Raw genomic sequence first — 22,439 nt, forward strand, 5'->3', positions numbered from 1 at the left:
CCATTTACATTTAAGGTTAATATTGTTACGTGTGAATTTGATCCTGTCATTATGATATTAGCTGGTTATTTTGCTCATTAGTTGATGCGATTTCTTCCTGGCATCAATGGTCTTTACAACTTGGCATGTTTTTGCAGTGGCTGGTACTGGTTGTTCCTTTCCATGTTTAGTGCTTCCTTCAGGGTCTCTTGTAAGGCAGGCCTGGTGGTGATAAAATCTCTCAGCATTTGCTTGTCTGTAAAGTGCTTCCTTCAGGAGCTCTTGTAAGGCAGGCCTGGTGGTGATAAAATCTCTCAGCATTTGCTTGTCTGTAAAGGATTTTATTTCTCCTTCACTTATGAAGCTTAGTTTGGTTAGATATGAAATTCTGGATTGAAATTGTTTTCTTTAAGAACATTAAATATTGGCCCCCATCTCTTCTGCCTTGTAGAGTTTCTGCCAAGAGATCCACTGTTAGTCTGATGGGCTTCCCTTTGTGGGTAACCCGACCTTTCTCTCTGGCTGCCCTTAGCATTTTTCCCTTCATATCAACCTTGGTGAATCTGACAATTATGTGTCTTGGGGTTACTTGTCTCGAGGAGTATCTTTGTGGTGTTCTCTGTATTTCTTGAATTTGAATGTTGGCCTGCCTTGCTAGGTTGGGGAAGTTCTCCTGGATAATATCCTGAAGAGTGTTTTCCAGCTTGGTTCCATTCTCCCCATCACTTTCAGATACACCAATTAAACATAGATTTGGTCTTTTCACATAGTTCCACATTTCTTGGAGGCTTTGTTCATTTCTTTTTACTCTTTTCTCTAAACTTCTCTTCTCACTTCATTTAATTAATTTGATCTTCAATCACTGATACCCTTTCTTCCACTTGATAAAATTGGCTACTGAAGCTTGTTTATGTGTCACGTAGTTCTCATGCCATGGTTTACAGCTCCATCAGGTCATTTAAAGTCTTCTCTATACTGTTTATTCTAGTTAGCCCTTGTCTAATCATTTTTCAAGGTTTTTAGCTTCCTTGCGATGGTTTTGAACATCCTCCTTTAGCTTGGAGAAGTTTGTTATTACCAGCTTTCTGAAGCCTACTTTTGTCAACTCGTCAAAGTCATTCTCCATCCTGCATTGTTCCAGTGCTGGCAAGGAGCTGCAATCCTTTGGAGGAGAAGAGTTGCTCTGTTTTTTAGAATTTTCAGCTTTTCTGCTCTGGTTTCTCCCCATGTTTGTGGTTTTTATCTACCTTTGGTCTTTGATGATGGTGACCCACAGATGGAGTTTTGGTTTGAATGTCCTTTTTGTTGATGTTGATTCTTTTCCTTTCTGTTTGTTAGTTTTCCTTCTAGCAGTCAGGTCCCTCAGCTGCAGGTCGGTTGGAGTTTGTTGGAGGTCCACTCCAGACCTTGTTTCCCTGGGTATCACCAGTGGAGGCTGCAGAACAGCAAATATTGCAGAACAGCAAATATTGCAGAACAGCAAATATTGCTGCCTGATCCTTCCTCTGGAAGCCTCGTCTCAGAGGAGCACCCAGCTGTATGAGGTGTCAGTCAGCCCCTACTGGGAGATGTCTCCACATTAGGCTACACGGGGGTCAGGGACCCACTTGAGGAGGCAGTCTGCCCGTTCTCAGAGCTCAGACATTGTGCTGGGAGAACACTTCTCTCTTCAGAGCTGTCAGACAGGGACATTTAAGTCTGCAGAAGTTTGTGCTGCCTTTGGTTCAGCTATACCCTGCCCCCATAGGTGGAATCTACAGAGGCAGGCAGGCCTAGTTGAGCTGCGGTGGCCTCCACCCAGTTCAAGCTTCCAGCAGCTTTGTTTACCTATTCAAGCCTCAGCAATGGTGGATGCCCCTCCCCCAGCCAGGCTTGCCACCTTGCAGTTCAATCGCAGACTAGCAGTGAGCAAGGCTCTGTGGGCATGGGTCCCGCTGAGCCAGGCACAGATATAATCTCCTGGTATGCCATTTGCTAGGACTGTAGGAAAAGCACAGTGTTTAGGTGGCAGTGTCCTGATTTTCCCAGTACAGTCTATCATGGCTTCCCTTGACTAGGAAAGGGAAATCTCCTGACCCTTTGCACTTCCCAGGTGAGGTGATGCCCTGCCCTGCTTTGGCTTGCCCTCTGTGGGCTGCACCAACTTTCCGACCAGTCCCAATGAGAAGAACCAGGTACCTCAGTTGGAAATGCAGAAATCACCCATCTTCTGTGTCAATCACACCGGGAGCTGCAGACTGGAGCTGTTGTTATTCAGCCGTCTTGGATAGTCCACATATTGATCATTTTCATATCCTCTTTTGTGGAGTGCTTGTTCAGGATTCTGGCTTAACATTAAAAATTGTGTTGTATATCTTTCTCTTATCAATTTATATAATTTTTATACAATAATATAGTCTAGATATAAATTCTTTGCCATATGTGTGTATGTATGCAAATGTCTGCATGACAGTCTGAGGTTTGCTTTTTCCATTCTCTTAACCATGTCATTCATTGAACAGAATTTCTTTATTTTAATTAAATCCATGTGTTCTGTTTAAGAAACTGTGGCCTAATCTGAGGTCCTGAAGAAATTTACTGCATTTTCTTCTAGAATTTTTATTGTTTTACTTTTTGCCTTTAGGTATATGATCCACCTTGAATTAATTTTTGTGTATAATGTGAGGTAAGGGACCAAGATTCTTTTTTTCCCATATGAATATACACTTGAGCCACCACCATTTATTGAAAAGTTAATTCTTTCTCCACTGAGTTTCTGCGATGTCTTTATCATAAATCAGATTTATCATAAATCCTATGGATGTGGGTCTGTTTCTGAAGTCTAATTTTCTCCATTATCTGTTATCTATTCTTGTTCTAGTACCATACTGTTTTAATTCCTCTAGCTTTGATACCAGGTTTTGTCTTTTTTCTTCAATATTGCCTTTGTTTTTCAGAGTTCTTTTTATTTCCATATAAATTTTACAAATAGCTTATCAGTTTCTACCAAAAAAAGATAGGATTTTTATTGGGATTGCATTGAATTTATATATCCATTTGGAAAAAATTGATATCTTAAGAATGTTGCATCTTTGAATTCCATATTCATGATTTTAACAGTCATTTACTTAGATCTTTTACTTCTCTCAGCAACTATCTGTAGTTTTCATCATAGAGATCTTATACATCTTCCATCAGATTTATTATACATAATTGATGTTTTTGGTGCTTTAAAAATGTTACCAATTGTTTGTCTCTTTTTAAAAATAGATTCATTTCCCCATTAAAATTATCTAAACTTTCTTCCATTTTGTCTATCATTTTCTCCATTCTCTTGAACACATTAATCATAGTTGTTTAAAACTCCCTCTCAGTTAATGTCAACATCTGAATCACCTATAACTCTGTTTACTATAAATAAATTTCCACTTGGATTTCATTAATTTGGTTCAAAGCCTGGACAGTTCAAAGCCTGGAACATTCGCCAACATTTTCGTATCTTGGAAAGGCTTTAATTATGACCTCTGCCTCTCTAGTGTTGAAATCTCTGATCAGATCTTCAACTATCCTCCCTCCTCCCTTCCCTCCTTCTTTCCCTCCCTCCTTCCCTTCCTTCTCTCTCTCCCTCCTTCCCTTCCCCCTCTCTCTTTCTCTTTCTTTCTTTCTTCTCTCTTTCTCTCCTTTCTTTCTTCTTTTTTTCTTTTCTCTCTCTTCTCCCCTCCCTCTCTCCCTCCCTTCCTTTCTTCCTTCTTTCCCTCTCTCCCTCCTCCCTCCCTTCCTCCCCCCTCTCTTTCTTTCTCTCTTTCTCTCTGTTTCTTTATTTCTTGCTTCATATTTTGTGTGCCAGCTTAGCAATCCATCAACATCAGGGAAACAAGTTTGCAGAATTGTAGGCACCTTTGTTTTTTTTCTTCTTCAGGACTTTCCCAAGTTCTAGTTGCTTTGGCAGCTGCAAATTCTTACTTCTACTTTCTCAGCCCACTAAGACCGTTGTATTTGTATATCCCTATTCTGCAGTGTGTACATGTCCTCAGGAGAATATCTGGAATGTATGTGGACCTCATGCCATAGAGTTTTCTTTAAATCTTGCTTGCACTTGGTGTCTCCAATGCCTTCAGACAATTGCTTTATGTATTTTGTGCAACATTTATAGTTATTTTTGAAGAAAGGGCTAGATGATGCAAGCATTTTATCATATCTGGAGTCCTAAATCTTCTCAGTATCTAGCCTTAAAGTATTTTCTGTGTTGAGCTGTCTGTTATCTTCAGTAAGTCTTCTAAACTTAATGGCTTCCTTTTCATAGTTTCTGTGGGGAATTAAAAGAAAAATGACTGTTTCATGTTTAGGCTGGCACAGGGTGAACAGAAGAGATCAGTCATAGAAGATGAGATATGAGGGGAGAAAAATGCAACAAAAGCAAAAAATCAAAGCAAGCACCGCCTGGGAGAAATGCACAGATTACTGGGAGCTGGTGCATTGCCAGTGCACATGGAATGAGAACTATTTAGTGAGAATTTTTCTTTCCTACTCATATGTTTCTTCCTTTAAAGGGAGCCCATTTATCACAACTCTGGGTCTCTCTCTGTTTCTTTACTCACTGTGTCTCTGGGGAGGTGGAATGACTCATTTGTTTGAGAAATATGGGAAGAATAGTGGTGTATGTTTAGCTCAACTCTGTCCTCATACTGCCCACAGAAAACAGGAATTCTCCTTCCTTTTACTTATTGTCAGTAATAAGGCTGGCAATTTTGGGTAGACCCCTTCCACGTGGCAAAGTCTCTTTGAATCTGACACTGGGACAGGGTGTCTTAGTCTTGATCTCCTGGAAAACAAAACCTAGGGGAAAGATCTGACAGTTGGTTTAAGAGGTGCAAGCCGGGGGTGTGAAAATGTTGAAAACAAATAGAAGTTAATTAAGGAAAGAGGAAGCTATGGGGTGTGATGCAGGATGCTGGCTTCAACTTCCCAATGAGCTGTAAAGAGATATAGGGCATCTGTCTTCATTTGGCACATGTGACTTTTTTGGAGAGTGTATTTGTGTGTATTTCATTTTTTCTTTTTGAGACAGAGTCTCACTCTGTCATCCAGTGCAGTGGTGCGATCTCGGCTCACTGCAACCTTCCATCTCCTGGGTTCAAGCAATTCTCGTGCCTCAGCCTCCCAAGTAGCTGGGATTACAGGTGTGGGCCACCACACCTGGCTAATTTTTGTATTTTTAGTAGAGACAGGGTTTCACTATGTTGGCCAGGCTGGTCTGGAATGCCTGACCTCAGGTGATCCGCCAGCCTCAGCCTCCCAAAGTGCTGGATTATAGACATAAGCCACCATGCCCTGCCTTTTTTGGAGAGCTTTTAAAGAGAAATCACAGTATGGATGGATGAAAGGAAGGACATATGTCTGCCTGATTCTCTTTCTCCCACCTGAGTACTAACCAGGCCCCACCCTGCTTAGCCTCTGAGAGCAGGTGAGATTGGGCTTGTTCAGGTTGGTATAGCCAGACTCTGATTCTCTTTCATTTCCTGTTTCCCAGTGGTCAAGATTTACTCCATGGAGAGCTAAGGCCCCTTACATTTCTGGGTGGCATCATCTAGCCCATTCTCAGCTGCACAGGTGCCATGTCCCACTGTGTAGCATTTCATCTGTGACAGTGGGAATGAGGCACCAACTAAGAGAAGACAGCAATGGAGAGAATCTTGAAAAAGGGCAAGGTTTATGTCCAACATAGAGACTGGAGATGTTTTCACTTTAATCTTCCCAGACTTGTGGACAGTACCTGGAGTATGTGGATCATTCATATGAATGGCTTTCAGATTACACCAGGTAATGCTTTCTTTGTCCCAACAGTGTGACTGTCACGGGGGAAGCTTCCAGCCCCATGGGAAGCCAGCAGTGGCAATAGTTTGGGGAAGGCTGTTCTTTCAGCATTCCTCAAATCAGTGAACTTAGTGTAGGGATGGTTTGGGATGTGTTCTTGGGTTGAGGGTTTGGCCTCAGTGAAATTTAAACAATAGATTCCTGTAACATAAAGAGTAAAATTATAACATTATAGAATGTTATATATAGCTGAAAGGGATCTTACTCTTCCCATTCTTTTCTGAATGATTTTGTGAAGAGCCTCAGAAAATCTCGTTTTCTTTCTTCTCTCCTTCTTCCTTCCCATTCTTACAAAGCAGATCTTCTTACCTTTATCTTACCTTTAGGTAAGAAGCCTATCACTCAAACACCGTCCCATGTCCCAGTAAACACAGACAGAGCTCCCGAAGGAGATAACCTTTCAGAAAATTGCTCCTCCTAGAGTATTCCTTGTTTGGGTGCAAGGTGTGAGGAGCTCTATTGTATGAATACACAATGTGCCCAGCCTCTCTCCATTGAGGCCCATCACCATCTTTCTGCTGGTTGGAGATTATCACTGGCAACTCCCTCAGAGGAACCTGCAACCGTATCTTCCCACTCTCCTCCCTCCATGAAAGCCGAAGGAGGATTGCCCATTACTGACCACCTGCTGGCATGCATTGATGAAACTTCAGGTCACAGAGCTGCTGCCATGGAGGTGAGAATTGGGTTGGGTGGGTTAGAGCAAGTTTCAGGGTGGCAAGGCATAAAAGCAGATGGCCTCCCCTAACTGGAGGGTTTGTGCCTGTTTTGCAGCTTATAGAGATCTTTTGGGAAATGGATGTGAAGGGCTCTGGAATGTTCCTGCCTGTGGCATTCCAGGGTGAGTTCTTGTGTGTTCATGTGGAAGTCCTGAATATTCTGTTGTTATCTTTCCACATAAAAACGTTATGCTGTACCCTCTACAATCTGTGTTCTAGCCAGTGCTAGACTTATCTACAAAAGTGTGGGCAGAGAAAATGAGGTGAGGGTCTCTGAGAGACTGGCATTGAAAACGGGCTCTAGAGTTCTGTGGGAAGAGAGGAGGGATGGATGGGAGGCGAACTAATTTCCCAAGGCTGGAGCCTGTCTTAACGTCTCCTTGGGGAACTCAACTTCTACCAAAGTTTAAAGTGGCAGAGTTTGAAGACAGTACAGGCTCCAGGCCCAAAGTCTGTGGGTGAAACCTTAAATCTATCCCTCATCAGAGGGAAGCAGAAAGACGCTTCAAGCATGTAAACCCTGCCACTCAAGAGGTAGCGTCTAAGTGGGAGAAGAAGAAACATCATCATATGTTGGTCTAGAACAGAGATTCTCAAGTGTTTGGGTCTCAAGACTCCTTCATTCTCTTACAAGTGATCGAGGACCAAAAGGAACTTTGGTATATGTGAGTTATATCAACCTATAGTTACTATACTTGAAATAAAACCTGAGGACTTAAAAAGTATATTAATTAAAAAAAAACTACAATAATAAACCCAATACCAATTAACATAAATACCACACATTTATGAAAATGACTTATTTGCCAAGACAAAAAATTAGGAAAGAATGACACTGATGTATGTTTCTATAAAACGTTTGCGAATCTCTTTGATACCTGGCAAATCTCTTTCTGAGAAATGCTTTCTATCAGAAGACAGCTGGATTCTCATATCTGTTTCTGCACTTAGTCTGTTTGATATCACACATCATGTAGCCTCTGGAGAGCACTAATGCACACTTGAGAGAATGAGATGGAAAAGGCGAAGGATGCCTCAGTGTTATCATGAAAACTAGTTTTGACCTGAAAGAGACTTTGAGTTTCCAAACCACACTTTGAGAATACCCAGTCAAGAATTTTCTGGTGAAAATTATTTATTTACTTTTCTTTTAAAAACAAGGGATTTTTAATATCCATGAAAAGATGACTATTGATTCTTATTTCCAGTAGAGAAAGTCTTAATGGTTAAAAAATTTGTAGTTTAGTGAAAATCGTTTCTGGGGAAATATATTTGCTTCCATATTTTTTCCTGCAGCTTTCAATCGTGCTGGGAAGTACACTTCTACTTAGATGCTCTTTGCTTTGTGACAGAGAAACTCATATTTCTGATTTTTTCTTTATCTGAGGTTTTTCATTCCTGTGATCTCAGGCCTGCCATGAACCATGGGACTTGGGCTGGGGCTGCGGATGGGGTGAGAGGGTGGGAAGGTTAAGAGCAGTATCTTCCATTTGCTGAGTGTGTGACCTTCACTGATTTACTTAGTGAATCCAGAAAGAAGCTTTTTATTGGAAGTAGCCAAAACAAACAAACAAACAAACAAAACAAAAAAACCCAGCCTGAAAGCCTTAAACAAGAAGAACAATGTATTTTCTCATATATCATGAAGTCTGAGGTAGAATTTCATTAGAGTTGGTTAATTCAATGGCCCAATAAGGAAGAACCCATCTTATTACTCTGCCATCTTCAACATACCAGTAGTATCTGTAGCTACTCTTCTTGGTACCCTGAGTCACATCTGGACACAACATCTGTTGGAAGAAACAGGAACTCTTCTTCCCATGTGTCTCTTTATTATCTAGTAATCCTTTGCTAGAAGCCCCCCGCCCCTCCACTAGCAGACCTCATCTCATGAATTATTGAACTTAACTAGGTCACTTGTTCCCACCTAAGCCAAACCCCAGCAATTGAAAGTGGGTTTCTGTGATGGGCCTCCCTAATTTGTATGCATGCCAGTGCCACTTGGGGAGGGGTGGACATTTGAAAAAAATTTGAGGTTGGTCAATGAGGAGGGAGTGTATTGGGTAGAAAATCATTCACGTCTGCTACACTTAAGTTTGCTGAACCTCATTTTCCTTATCTGCAACATGGAGTAAGAATAGTATCTGCCTATACGGTACATGATGCTAGCTATTATTAACAGTTGTCATTACTATTAAGCTCCTGGATAGTGTCACGAGAGGCAGTTGATTAAGGAAAATTGCTCCAAAACTTGCTTTTTGAAATCTTTGAGTACCACATACATATATGTAGGAATGGATGGGAAATCCCACCAAAGTTTATATAGTCAAATTGGCAGAATAGCCTCTCTTCTATAGATCTCCTCCTCTATTGATAATACCTTAGATCACAGATTGATAATACCTTTTATTTTTTGACCTCATGTCTTGGATGAGTTGAAGCTGGATTGGTCCTGGCTTATATAAATCTGAGAAAGGGATTCGGGACAAAGTTTTGTTTTGCTTTTCTCACAAAAACGTTCTGCATTACACATATATGAGCTGAGCTGACTGCAGGGTGCTCAATGCAGGGAAAGTTCGGATTATTTAAATAAACGACTTTATACTCATATGTTTTTTGACTGTGCCATGCACTACAGTAGGTGCTTTACATATATATGTTTTTCTAATCCTACCAACAAAAATGTATTGGTGCATTCTTCGCATTCATTCATTCAACATATATTTGATTGCCAGTAATCTCATTTTACAGACAATAAAATGGAGGTTTACAGAGGTTGACTCACATGGTCACAGTGATATAGCTGGTAAGTGGCCACACTGGGATCTGTGCTTAGGTCAGCCTGACTTCACTCCATGCAGTCTTCATGCCTTCCTTTCCTGAGAGCTTCCTCTGTGTTCAATTTCACCAGGCTGCACCCGTTAAGAATGGAGGTGGGAGGGAACAGTGACAGGATGTTGGCTCACACTCAGTCAGTGCTTGCCTCCTCCTTGCCAAGAGACTAAAGTGGGGAGAATGACTTTGTTGGCAAACTGTAGACATCAGATGCATCACTTTCTGGTCTCATTCTGAAGGATGGGCAGCTGGCTTTTTTCAGCTACCCCCATGCAAGAAGTGAGAGATGGAATAAATTGCATTTGAATTGGAATTTTACTTATGAAACGTGCCCTCAAATATTTAATACACACTTATCCCAATGACAAATGTTGAGGCACATAGGGAATGTATTGGCACCTACAGTTAACACATCTATTATGTTTGTCTGTACAATCGCCATAAGCTTCCTAATGTGGTACATATGAATTATTTATGTAGCATAGTGCTTGGTGCGTGTGACTTCTCAGTTCATGTTTGTAGAATGCATTAGTGAACAATGATGATCTGGGTTTGAGCTTTGAGTTGGTTATTTCCTGTTTGGGAAGCTTTTAGTAAGTCAGATATTCTCTGAATCTCGGTTTCCTCATCTGTAACATCAATCATGATGATAATTCCTAAGCTCACTTGTTGTGGGAATGAAAGGCATATGAAAAGGACTTGGTATAGTACTTGTCAGAGATGGTTATTATTTTTAGGTGACCAGACCAAAGTTGTAAAATATGTTAGTGTTTGAAACCTCCTGGTTGGGATTATAATATAAAGTGTCTGGGGCTAGAATTTAGCCAGACCCCACTGGTAACATCTCATCTCTGGTTGGAATTTCCTGCCCTCTGCTCAAAGAACATACCTTTGTCACTTCACGTGGAGAATTGTTGAAGTAATTTACTTATTGCTTGTCCTGGCTCCAATGTTGCCTTCTTCACTCCAAATTTCATTCTTTTTTTTTTTTTTTTTTTTTTTTTTTTTTTTTGAGAAAGATTCTCTTTCTGTTGCCCAGGCTGGAGTGCAGTGGCATGATCTCAGCTCACTGCAACCTTTGCTTCCCGGGTTCAAGTGATTCTCCTGCCCCAGCCTCCCTAGTAGCTGGGACCACAGGTGCCACCACCACACCTGGTGAGTGTTTGTATTTTTAGTAGAAATGCCATGTTGGCCAGACTTGTCTCGAACTCCTGGCCTTAAGTGATCTTCCTGCCTCGACCTCCCAAAGTGCTGGGATTACAGGCATGAGCCACCACACCCGGCCCATTCTTTCTCTTTTTAAACATAATTTTGTCATCTTTCTTCTAGACAACAGATAAACCCCTTTATAACATTTTTCTTGTAAGACATTTACATTTGTTAAGTGGTAAAAAGTTAACAATTTCTTATCTAGATTTATAAAGATTTTTTTAAATTTTCAACTTTTATTTTAGATACAGGGGGTACATCTGCAGGCTTATGACATGGATGGACTGTACCCAGGTCGTGCACGTAGTACCCAATAGGTAGTTTCTCAGCTTGTTCCCTCCCACCCTCTCCCATCTAGTAGTCTGCAGTGTCTGTTGTTCCCATGTTTATGTCTATGTATGTTCAATGTTTAATTCTCACTTTTAAGTGAGAACATGCAGCATTTGATTTTCTGTTCCTGCATTAATTCACTTAGGATTATGGCCTCCAGCTCCATCCATGTTGCTGCAAAGGACATGATTCATTCTTGTTTATGTCTGTGGAATATTTCATGGTATATATGTTCTACATTTTCTTTATTCAGTCCATCATTTATGGACACCTAAGTCGATTTCATGGTTTTGCTATTGTGAGTAGCATGGTGATGAACATATGAGTGCATGTGTCTTTTTGGTATAATAATTTATTTTCCTTTGGGCATATACCTAATAATGGGATTGCTGCGTTGAATGGTAGCTCTTTTAAATTCTCTGAGAAGTCGCCAAACTTGCTTTCCACAGTGGGATCTAATTTACATTCCCACCAACAGTGTGTAGGTATTCCCTTTTCTCTGCAGCCTTGCCAGCGTATTTTTTTTTTTTTTACTTTTTAATAATGGTCATTCTGAATGGTGTGAGATGGTGTCTCATGGTGGTTTTGATTTCCATTTCTCTGATGATTAGTGATGATGAACATTTTTGTTGTTGTTGTTTGTTTTTGAGATGGAGTCTCGCTTTGTTGCCTAGGCTGGAATGCAGTGGTGTGATCTCAGCTCACTGCAACCTCCACCTCCCAAGTAGGTGGGTTCAAACGATTCTCCCACCTTAGCTGCCCAAGTAGCTGGGATTACAAGTGTGCCACCACACCCTGCTAATTTTTTTTTTTTTTTATATTTTTTGTAGAGATGGGGTTCCACCGTGTTGACCAGGCTGGTCTCTAACTCCTGACCTCAAGTGATCCTCCTGCCCAGGCCTCTCAAAGTGCTGGGATGACAGGCATGAGCCATCACACCCAGCCAGATGAGCAATTTTTTCATATGTTTGTTGGCCACTTGCATGTCTTCTTAGAAGTGTCTGTTTAGGTCCTTTGCCCATTTTTTATGAGGTTATTTGGTTTTTGCTTGTTGATTTGTTTAATTTCCTTATAGAGTCTGGATATTAGACCTTTATCAGATGCATAGTTTGCAAATATTTTCTCCCATTCTCTACTGTTTACTCTGTTGATAGTTTCTTTTGCTGTGTAAAAGCTCTTTAGTTTAATTAGATTCCACTTGTCAATTTTGTTTTGGTTTCAATTGTTTTTATTTCCCTCTAATTTCTGAAGGCTTGTTTCAAGGAGGCCCTTCCATAAACCTAACTTCCATCTGCTCTTGTCACCTGACCACCATTATCCACCCACTCACATCCATGCACAAAGGGTGTGCAGTGGCAGCAGGGTAACTCTTGGAACCCCAATGAGCTTTGTGCATTTTCACTTCTCCGCCTGTGTGTGCTCTCCCTCTCCTTCTCCCTCCTTCCTTGGAATGTCTTCTCCATCCTGTCTTTACCCCAAACCACATCCACATCTCCAGGATCCCTCTTCCATGAAGATCTCATCCAGCCCATGCTGATCTCCCCACTTTGAACTCCCTTTGCCCTTATGAGGCATTACAGCTCGCTGGATATTTAAAGGCATGGTCTTTGGTGTCAGACAGCCTGGAATCAAATCCTGGCAAATGATTTAAGCTTTATGTGAGTTGGTTTCCTTATCCCTAAAGTGGCAATAATAATATTACCTACTTAATAAAGTTGTTTTAAGGATTCAACAACATGGTTTATATAAAGCATTTAGCACAGTGTTTGGAACAGAGTAAACACTCAATACACTGTCACTATTACTATCCTGATCAGTATTATCAGTAAAGAGATTACTTGATACTTCTTTATTGCTTGTATTGTATTGTGCCTCATATTCCTAGGTAGATAACTTCTATATTTAGGGATCGTGTCCCATGTTTCTTTGCTGCAACCCTTGCATTCATTGCCTTATACACTCCCTGAACATTTTAAGTACACCACAACTTCTTATTGCTTGATCAGTCTTGTCTAGTATTAAGAAATAAAACCGATCTTCAAGTTAATGTTTAGTAAAGCCACACAGACACTGACTGAGGATGCCATTGCCATGTGCCAAGGATCTTACAAAGCTTTCTGATTAGAGACAGTGGCCCATTCAGAATTCACAGAGTAGCCCGTCTGACTGTAATATACATTTTATTTAATTTTTTGTGACAGGGTCTTGCTGTTGCCCAGGCTGGAGCGCAGTGGTGTGATCTTGGCTAACTGCAGCCTCGACCTCCTGGGCTCAAATGACTCTTGGACCTCAGCCTCTCACGTAGCTGGGACTACAGGCATGCACCACCACACCCATCACACCCGGCTAATTTGTGTAATTTTTTTTTTTTTTTTTTTGGAGATGGGGTTTTGCCATGTTGTCCAGGCTGGTCTCAAACTCCTGAGCTCAAGTGATTTGCCTGCCTCAGCCCCCCAAAGGGCTAGGGTTATGGATGTTGGCCATTGTGCCCGGTTATAATATACATTTTATTAAAACAAAGAGTTTATTTCCTTTTTAAAATCTATTTTCATTTTTTTACTTTAAGTTCTGGGATACATATGCTGAAAGTGCAGGTTTGTTACATAGGTATACACGTGTGATGGTGGTTTACTGCACCCATCAACCCATCATCTACATTAGGTATTTCTCCTAATGCTATCCCTCCCCTAGTCCCCTACCCCCGGACAGGCCCCGGTATGTGATGTTCCCCTCCCTGTGTCCATGTGTTCTCACTGTTCAACTCCCACTTATGAGTGAGAACATGCGGTGTTTGGTTTTCTCTTCTTGTGTTACTTTGCTAAGAATGATGGTTTCCTGCTTCATCCATGTCCCTGCAAAGGACATGAATGCATCCTTTTTAATGGCTGCATAGTATTCCATGGTATATATGTGCCACATTTTCTTTATCCAGTCTATCATTGATGGGCATTTGGGTTGGTTCCAAGTCTTTGCTATTGTGAACAGTGCTGCAGTAAACATACATGTGCATGTGTCTTTATAGTAGAATGATTTATAATCTTTTGGGTGTATACCCAGTAATGGGATTGCTGGGTCAAATGGTATTTCTGTTTCTAGATCCTTGAGGAATCGCCATATTGTCTTCCACAATGGTTGAACCAACTTACACTCCCACCAACTGTGTAAAAGTGTGCCTATTTCTCCTCACGCTCTCCAGCATCTGTTGCAAAACAGTTTATTTCCTACACAATTTGCTCATTGTCTATAAGACTGGGGGAAAAAAAAGGAGAAAAATGTGACAAGTGACTGAATAATTTCAGTGATGACTAGGTCATTTGTGAAGTTTATCAGCCAACAAAACGTAATAAGCTTGAGTTGGTCCCTAGTCTCCCAAATATCCCCTCTCCGCGGCTCTGGAGGGCTGTGATGTCAACGAGGAATAATGGCTCCCATCCAGGGTTCTGGTTGTTTTCTCCTTCAGTTTTCACAATTCTTAAAAGAAGCACTAACCTGCTTTCTTTCTCTCTGCTGGGGTGGATGTGATTACAAAGCTCTTCTTAGCCCCAGGGAAAGATTATTGTTACCTGTGGTCCTGAGAGACCCGGCTTTATTTCTCAAGCCTTTTGTATGTGTGCTGGGAAACCCTAGGTTTAAATGTCTCTTCTCTAGAGAGCTGGGCGATCTTTCACCACCACAAAGTGGCCCAACCTCACACTCTGTCTGAGGGTTACTCTGGAGTCCCTCTGCTGGCCATGAGAAACAAGAGCAGAAAGCAATTCTTTAGAATAAGAAACCCAGAATTTTATGTTTGAAAGTGATACGTAGAGAGGCAAGACTATTCCTGCTCAGCAAAAGGAAGTTACACTCAGGTTATGATCTAAAGTGGTGAGACTAGACGCAAAATCAAAATTAATTTAATACAGGGTACTGGAAAAAAATAACTCCTTTGAGGAATACCTGGAATGTACAACTAATGTTTTGTTTTTAGAACAAGGCTGGAAATCAGTGGAGATTGCTGAGATTGGAGCAAACCCATTGGAAGGCATGCTCCTTACCCACACATACTCTGCCTTTCCCTCAGCTTGCTTTGGTCTGGTCTAATTCATGAGTCAGATTACCAAGGTATCATACAAATAGAGAGACGCCATACAGATACCAAAGTGAACCGATGGAATCAGACACTTGCGTGTGAGCAACGGATGCAGCTCTCTAATTATGGACTGGGCTTCGTGGTCCATTGGCCCTGGGTTTCATTAACTGCCCAGGCTCCCTCCAGAGACTCAGGGCATGTTTTGTTGCTGTGGGTGGTGCTCCTGCTCTACCAAAGGGACCACAAGACAGCATGCACTTCAGATGATGACACAGAATAGGTGGGGAAGGACTTCTTCTACAAAAAGAAGCAGTTCCTGGTGTTTGTCACCAAAAGGACAAGAAAAAGAGAAATGAAAATCAACTACATATGCAACAACGTCATATCTTCTCTTGACTCATTTTCTGATCAAACAAAAATGAAAATAAAATCCATGCACTATACAGTGACTTAGAAATATCTACCAGCCCAGAGGAGAAGTAGATAAAGAGTGAAAATATCTCAAAGGAGATGGATGATAAATGGATGGCATTTGGTGGAAAGTCCTGACAATACATCGAAGGAGAAACTGGTCACCTGTGGTTAGGAAAGGGCAATGTACTGAGGGGCCTTGGCCATCCCTGAGATGCAATGCATCACAGCAGCCAGTGGGGGTCAGAGGTGCTCCATGGCTTAGGGTGCCTTTAACCCTCAGCCTGCAAATCCTGCTCACAGGAGACCAGCTGGACCTCCTTTGGAGCTGGCACTTCCCTCCAGGCAGAGCAGAACTGTGAAAACATAGGAGGTGGTTGATCCCATATGCTTTACCGCAAGCTCAGTTTTGACTTCAAGACAGTTTGCTGATTTTATTTTTTCTTTCACTTATTCTCTTCCCGTTTCTCTTGTTCCCAGCAAGAACCTCTCTGTTGATCATGGATACAGGACAGCCATCTCTCTGAATTAAGCATGTGAGCACCTGAAATCAAGGACTATGGCCTGTTTCCTGAACCCTTATCTCTCTAGTGTACAGAACTTTTTTTTAAGTCACTGGCAGTTTGGAGACAATGCTTAAGTGGGTGGGTGGGTCTGGTTGGTTTATAGGTACACACGGCTGGAGGTGGCTCACACAAGCTCATGAGAGCCAGTTGTGTAATCTCTTCCTCGCCCCCAGTGAAGTGATGTCGTGTTGGAAGCTTGACGCTGGCCACTGTGGGAGTATTTATGCTACAAAAATGGCCATTTACTGCAAATCAGGACTACCCTTCTCCCCGCAGCACTCCAGAAAGCTGGTTGTTAAATACAGTGAGTACACCAGTGGCCCCAGGGCAGGTTTAAGAGTCAGAGAAGGTATAAATAGCTGATCAGGCCTGGTAGCTCATGCCTGTAATCCCAACAGTTTGGAAGGGTGAGGCGGGAGGATCTCTTGAGCCCAGGAGTTTGAGACTAGTCTGGGCAACATAATGGGACCCCGTCTCTACAAAAAAATAAAAAAAAATTGGCTGGGTGTGGTGGCACACACCGGCTGCTTGGGAGGCTGAGGCAAGAAGATCACTTGAGCCCTTAAGGTTGCAGTGAGCCATGATTGCGCCACTGCACTCCAGCCTGAGTGACAGAGCAAGACCCTGTCTCAAAAAGAAAAAAAAAAAATTACTTAGCACCATGTATGTTCATGTTCAGGCCACAATGCATCTAGTGAAAAGAAAAAGGAGCAGAGTCTGATTAGCTGAGAGGATCTTCCAGTATGAACCATTCCACACACTATAATCAACAATCCTGTAAAGATGCCTTTCCTATTAAGGGCAAGCAAGAAATTAAATAAAATTTTTGTTTGTAATTTTTAACAGTTGAACTGCAATGCTAAGTGGCTCCTGAAGCCATGCGCCCCCTTTTTCCTTTCAATTTTGAGCATTAGGAAAAATGTGAGCTTCCTTAGAAAGTTTATAACATCAGATTTATCATTTTTATGAAGCAAAAATCCAGAATAAAAACAGTGGCCACCAGGAACCATTGAACAATACGTGTTTGCTCATGTCATGTTCATGTGCAACTCATGGATTTAAAGGCATAAAGTTAGCTTTTCTTAGAGAAAACACTCTATCACATTCATGGACTAACTTTCACTCTGGCCAGTCTATCAAAATTACTGGAAGACACACACATTCAAGGAGTTTGCTGTGTTATAACATTTGCAACACTTTCTGCAAAGGAAATAGGTTTAAGTCATTAGATCACAATATGTATTTTTATCATTAATGAAATGTTTTCAAATAGATTATCGGCTGCATGGGGTTTCTGGCCATGCAAGGAAGATGGCTAAATGGGGGTGGTAGCTCTCTGGGCTTGGAAGATGGAGTAAAAGCAGTGAGCAGGAGGGCTGAGGAAATAAGTCATTGTAATGAGGCGGTGGGAGCCAGGTGTCTCACTGCAAGAAAAGACAGTAATAAATATAGAAAAGGAGAAAGCTAGAATGAATCCTGTAGTCTATGGGATTAGGATGAGAAGTTTTGGTGTAAATTTAGAATTTGCACTATGTGGGGTTAAAGAAATAAAACATTGATATACATTTCTAGGATTGTGTGCATATACTTTAATATCTTCATGTGTGCATATGTATACACATGCACACATGTACACAAATACATATGTTTCCTAGCTTTATACCGGAGACAGCTTGGGAGTAGTGAAATCCAATAACAAAGATCCTATCTAGAATTTAGTTTCTAAATATTATACTATTTTCCATGAATATGGACCAGAATTCCTTGGAGAAATGGCCGATCTCACAGGTGGACCAGGAAAAATATGCCAAGTTTAGAACATCTTGTTGCTCCAGAAGGTAAGAAAGTAATCAAATAATGATGGCAACATAGAGGACATGGGACAGCTGGAAGGGGGGCCAGCTGGTCCAATCTGGGATGATTTGTGTGTCCAAGTAACCACAGTATTAGATTATTTCCCATTGATTAAAATAGATATCCATGAGTCTATCCTGATATAATAAGCAAATGAACACATAAATGGAAAGAGAATGCTCTTTCCTACAGTAGAATGCCAGCTAATGAATGTTGAAAAAATTCAGGACTTAGAGCAATTTGAGAACCATAGTAATTATTTTAAGCAAAATGTATGAATAGATTTGAAAACTGGAGGGTGAAAGTTGAGTACAGAATGGGATATTTACACAGTCTAGGAGTATCTCTCCAGGAAACACTTGTTGACTGCAAAGTAAAAAAAAGGTAATTGGTGGCAACTGGGAGATACAGTGTTTCTTTTTGGAGTGATGAAGACATAGTAGAATTAGATCATGGTAATGGTTGCACAACATTATGAATTTATTACTAACCACTGAATTGTATGCTTTCAAACAGTGAATTTATGTTTTATGAACTTATCTTAAAAAATAAAATTAATTTGACAAAGCAGTTACCCGCTCTAGGCCTGGGGAAGCAACCATCAAGAGGTAGAGTTAGCAGAACCAAGTAGCTCAGAGGGGGACCCGCTGACTGAGCTCAACCCCCTAGAGATGGGCATCACCTGGCTCTTGCTAGTGCCTGCGACAGAGAATGGGAGGCTGGTTCTGGGGCTGCTGAAAGCTGGCACCAACTATGCTGCTGGAGCAATACTGCTGCTGGAGAGACACCCCCAGAAAGTGCAAAAACCAGGAAGGAGGGTCCCTTTCCTTCCTCCCACCCTCCAGTCACGCTCTAAGGCTCCTGCTGGCAGCATCTAAGGGAGAACGCCCCAGATGGCTTACCATATCCGAGAGCAGAGTATAGAAAGGTGGGCTTGGATCCAAGAGGCAATAGATACATAACCAACACATAGAGAACAATGGAGAATTAACAACTCATACAATGGGGGGAGAGGATTCTTTTCTCATATAATTTTGTTCTTCTTAAAAAGAATGATTTGTTAGATCTTAAACTACATGTTGCTTAATTTTAGAAGAACTTACAGAAATACTTTTATAAATCAGAAAAAAATCTTATTCCTTTATATATGCTAATTCTACATCTGAAAACATTCTTCAGCTCTTACATTGCTCCCACCTCCTTGACCCCTACATATAACAGAGAGAATTCTGCATCCTAATATGCACACGCATTCCCACTTGGGTGCCTTTGCTCTGGGTGCCTTCCCACTCAGAGGTCCTTCTTTCCTCTTCTCTGCTTGAGTTCTATTCTCCTTCCATCATGAAGCCTTTTCTATGCATTTCAGTTAATAGTGACATTTTCTCTCCTGCTTCTGAATCCTCATGGGACAAATTTCCAGGTTATGCTTGGACACACATTGCCTTGAGTAACTAGCCAAGTTTTCGTAGATATGTGCTCATGTCTATTTATTACATGGATGTTTCCTGACATGCCCAGACAGTGTGAAGCCTCAATGAATATTCGTTCATGACTGAGCCTCTATGGACATTTGAGAATAGCTTTAAAGTGAATAACTGTATAATAATTTTATGGAAAATATTTAAATTTTCCAGGAAAAGGGATGATTAGCTGACAACACCACCTCTGTTTCTGTCCCCATTATTTCTATAAGTCACCCACTTTTGCATGAGCCAGAGTTGATACTCTTATTAAATGCTTGGTGTTTGGAAAAGTTTGTGAGGCCAACATTTGCCTTAAGTACTGGTCAGACAAAGCTGAACCTGATGAGAGAGAAGGGGTCATCAGATTGCACATACTTAAAAAGTAAAGAAACTCTAGGTAAGCCTGCCTCCCACTCAGGCTTAGAGAATTGGCATCAAGGTGCTCAAATAGACCCAGCACAGAGACCGGTGATGCTTTCAGGTTTGGTTCTGTTTGCTGCTCTTATAAATTCATTTTGTGCCCAAGTGGATTGCTCTCTCAGATGAAACCTCAGAAAGGTAAAAAAATCCTTCTCAAGTCAAAGTTTCATCCTCCTTTGAAATCTCTGAACCCATTAACTCGGGATATTAACCAGCACTTTCATGTTACCCACCTGACACCACCTCTTGTTTAGCATCAACCCTTTTTTTTTTTTTTTTTTTTGGTGAAACAGCATGCTATATTTGGAAGCAGAGTGTTGCACAGTGACCAACAGACAAAGGCTACCCACTGGGCACTTACACATCGTACTCCGAAATACACACAGGATGTTTTGCTAATAAAAATCAATGGGAACAGGGATTCCTCTGGACAACTCCCCCAACCTCATCCCTTTCAGGGATTGAGAAAGCTCCCAAACATTTTCTGATGGCAGCGGTGGTTCACTAGAGATAGAATTCCTCAGGGATGCCTTCCTGTTTCTTATAAAGAACAATTTTCTTTAGATTTTTTGAAGTCTCCATTTGTTATTTTCATTCTATGTTCCCTTATGGCCATCAGACCAACTTCTGTACAGATTGCCTTGATGTCAGCACCAGAGAGGTCATCTTTAGCCATGATCAAGTCGTCCAGGGTTATGTCATCGGCCAGTGTCATCCTGCTTGTGTGAATCTGAAAGATGTGCTTCTTAGTCTTTTCATCAGGCAGGTGGAACTCGATCTTCTTGTCAATGCGACCTGGTCTGATAAGTCCTGGATCCAAAGTTTCTATTTGTTTTGTGGCCATGATAACTTTCACATCTTCCCTAGACTCAAATCTACCCAACTGGTTCAACAGTTCCAGTTCCAACATTGTTTGCTAAATTTCTCTCTCACCACCAGAATTGGAGTCACATCTTTTTGTCCCACTGGCCTCAACTGGGACATTGGATGGTCCCCAAAATGATGGATGGTGCATATTCTTCAGCAGCTTGAAACATTTCCCGTACGAGTTTGGGCCCATCACCTCCGAATAAGTTCAGAGCCAACCACTCTCAAGAAAGAGGCTGAGGTTTGGTTTGCTACTGCTTTGGCTAACAAGGTTTTACCTGTGCCAGGTGGACCACAGACAATGACCCCTTTAAGAGGCTTTATACCCATCTCTTCATAATATTCAGGATGAATGAGAGGAAGCTCCATAGATTCCTTAATTTCCTGAATTTGGTTGTCCAACACCCCAGTATTGGCATAGGTCTCCTGGGGGGCTTCTCCACCTTCATCATTGTGACCAGGGGATCCATGTCATCCATCAGCAGCCCTATCACGACATGTACCTTGTATCTGAGCGGAGTCGAGTAGCCAGGTTCCAGCAGATCCTTGTCTACAAATGAAAGAATGCTGACATAGTGTTCTGAGCCCACAGATGTAGATACGATGGCATGATTGTCATCGATTATCTCTTCCAAGGTTCCTACTGACATCGGGGTCCCCCTCAGATCATCCACTTTTGATCTTTCCTCTTCTTGCTTTTCTTCTAATGGTTTTGTTTGTTCCTGATTTCTAATGAATTCTTCCTCCATGAGAAGATAGTCTAATTCTCTCTAACTTCAGTAATTTTAACCAACACTGAGTATGAAGTGTCACCAGTGGCAGTTTACTGGCAGCATCTTGTCCTTTTGTTTTTTTCTTCTTTTTCCCCCACTCTAGTTGGTACAGGAGGTTAGTACTTATTTTTCTTGTCCTTGTCATCCTTCTTGCCACATCCAGGACCATGACCACCACCCTGACTTTGACCCATCTTGTCTTGGCCACTTGAGCTGCCACTGCCAGAAGTTCCTCCACCCCAACTATTATTTCTAAGTCTTTATTTTTTTATGTGTATTTTCTCTTAGGGATACTCACACTGGAAGTCTACCAACTTATATGTTTTCAAGATAATAAACAGGTACTACATAAATGAATGAAGGGGCTTGGTGTAAGACACTGGGGAGGGTAAAATACACAGAATGTCAACTCTTGATGGGTGTTAAGGAGAAAAGTAAAGCAGGGAAAGGTGTTGGGATGCATATGTGTGAGACAGAGTAGCTGTGATTGTCAGGTTCCTGTGTCAGCGTGGTTAGGCTATAGTACCCAGTGCCTAATCAAATACTAACCTAGGTGCTGCTGTGACGGTGTTTGGGGATGCGATGAACATTCACAAATAGTAGACTATAAGTAAATCTGATTATCTTTCATAATGTGATTGGGCCTCACCTCATCCGTGGAAGACCTTAAGAGCAAAAATTGAGGTTTCCCAGAGAAGAAGAAATTCTGCCCTGAGACTAAAGCATCAATTCCTACCTATTCCAGCTGCTGGCCTTCCCTGCAGACTTCAGACTTGCTGGGCTCCACAATGCCATTAGCCAATTCCTTGAAACAGATCCTAGTGTATATGCATGTATATATTCACATATATGTACACAAACACATATACACATTCACATCCTATTGGTTCTGTTTCTCTGGGAAATCCTGACTGATCCAGGCTCAATTCTGGATTCAGAAGCTTTTGGACATTCAACTTGCTAATTTCAAGTCTTTGCTCAAACGTCACATTCTCAGAGATGCCTATTCCAATCATTCTGTTGAGTATGAAGAATTAATCTTCTTCCCATTCTGTATCCCTGATCCCCTGACCCCCCTCTATTTCTTCCCA

The 22,439-nt window shown here is 41.4% G+C and overlaps 1 pseudogene; it reads right to left on the bottom strand.

Annotated features, from left to right (window-relative positions):
• Nucleotides 1–20,212: 20,212 nt before the first annotated feature.
• On the bottom strand, nt 20,213–21,563 carry LOC102117059 (26S proteasome regulatory subunit 4 pseudogene; annotated as a pseudogene).
• Between the last annotated feature and the right edge of the window lie 876 nt (nt 21,564–22,439).

Source organism: Macaca fascicularis, chromosome 6 (genome assembly GCF_037993035.2).
Source record: "Macaca fascicularis isolate 582-1 chromosome 6, T2T-MFA8v1.1".
Lineage (NCBI taxonomy): Eukaryota > Metazoa > Chordata > Mammalia > Primates > Cercopithecidae > Macaca > Macaca fascicularis.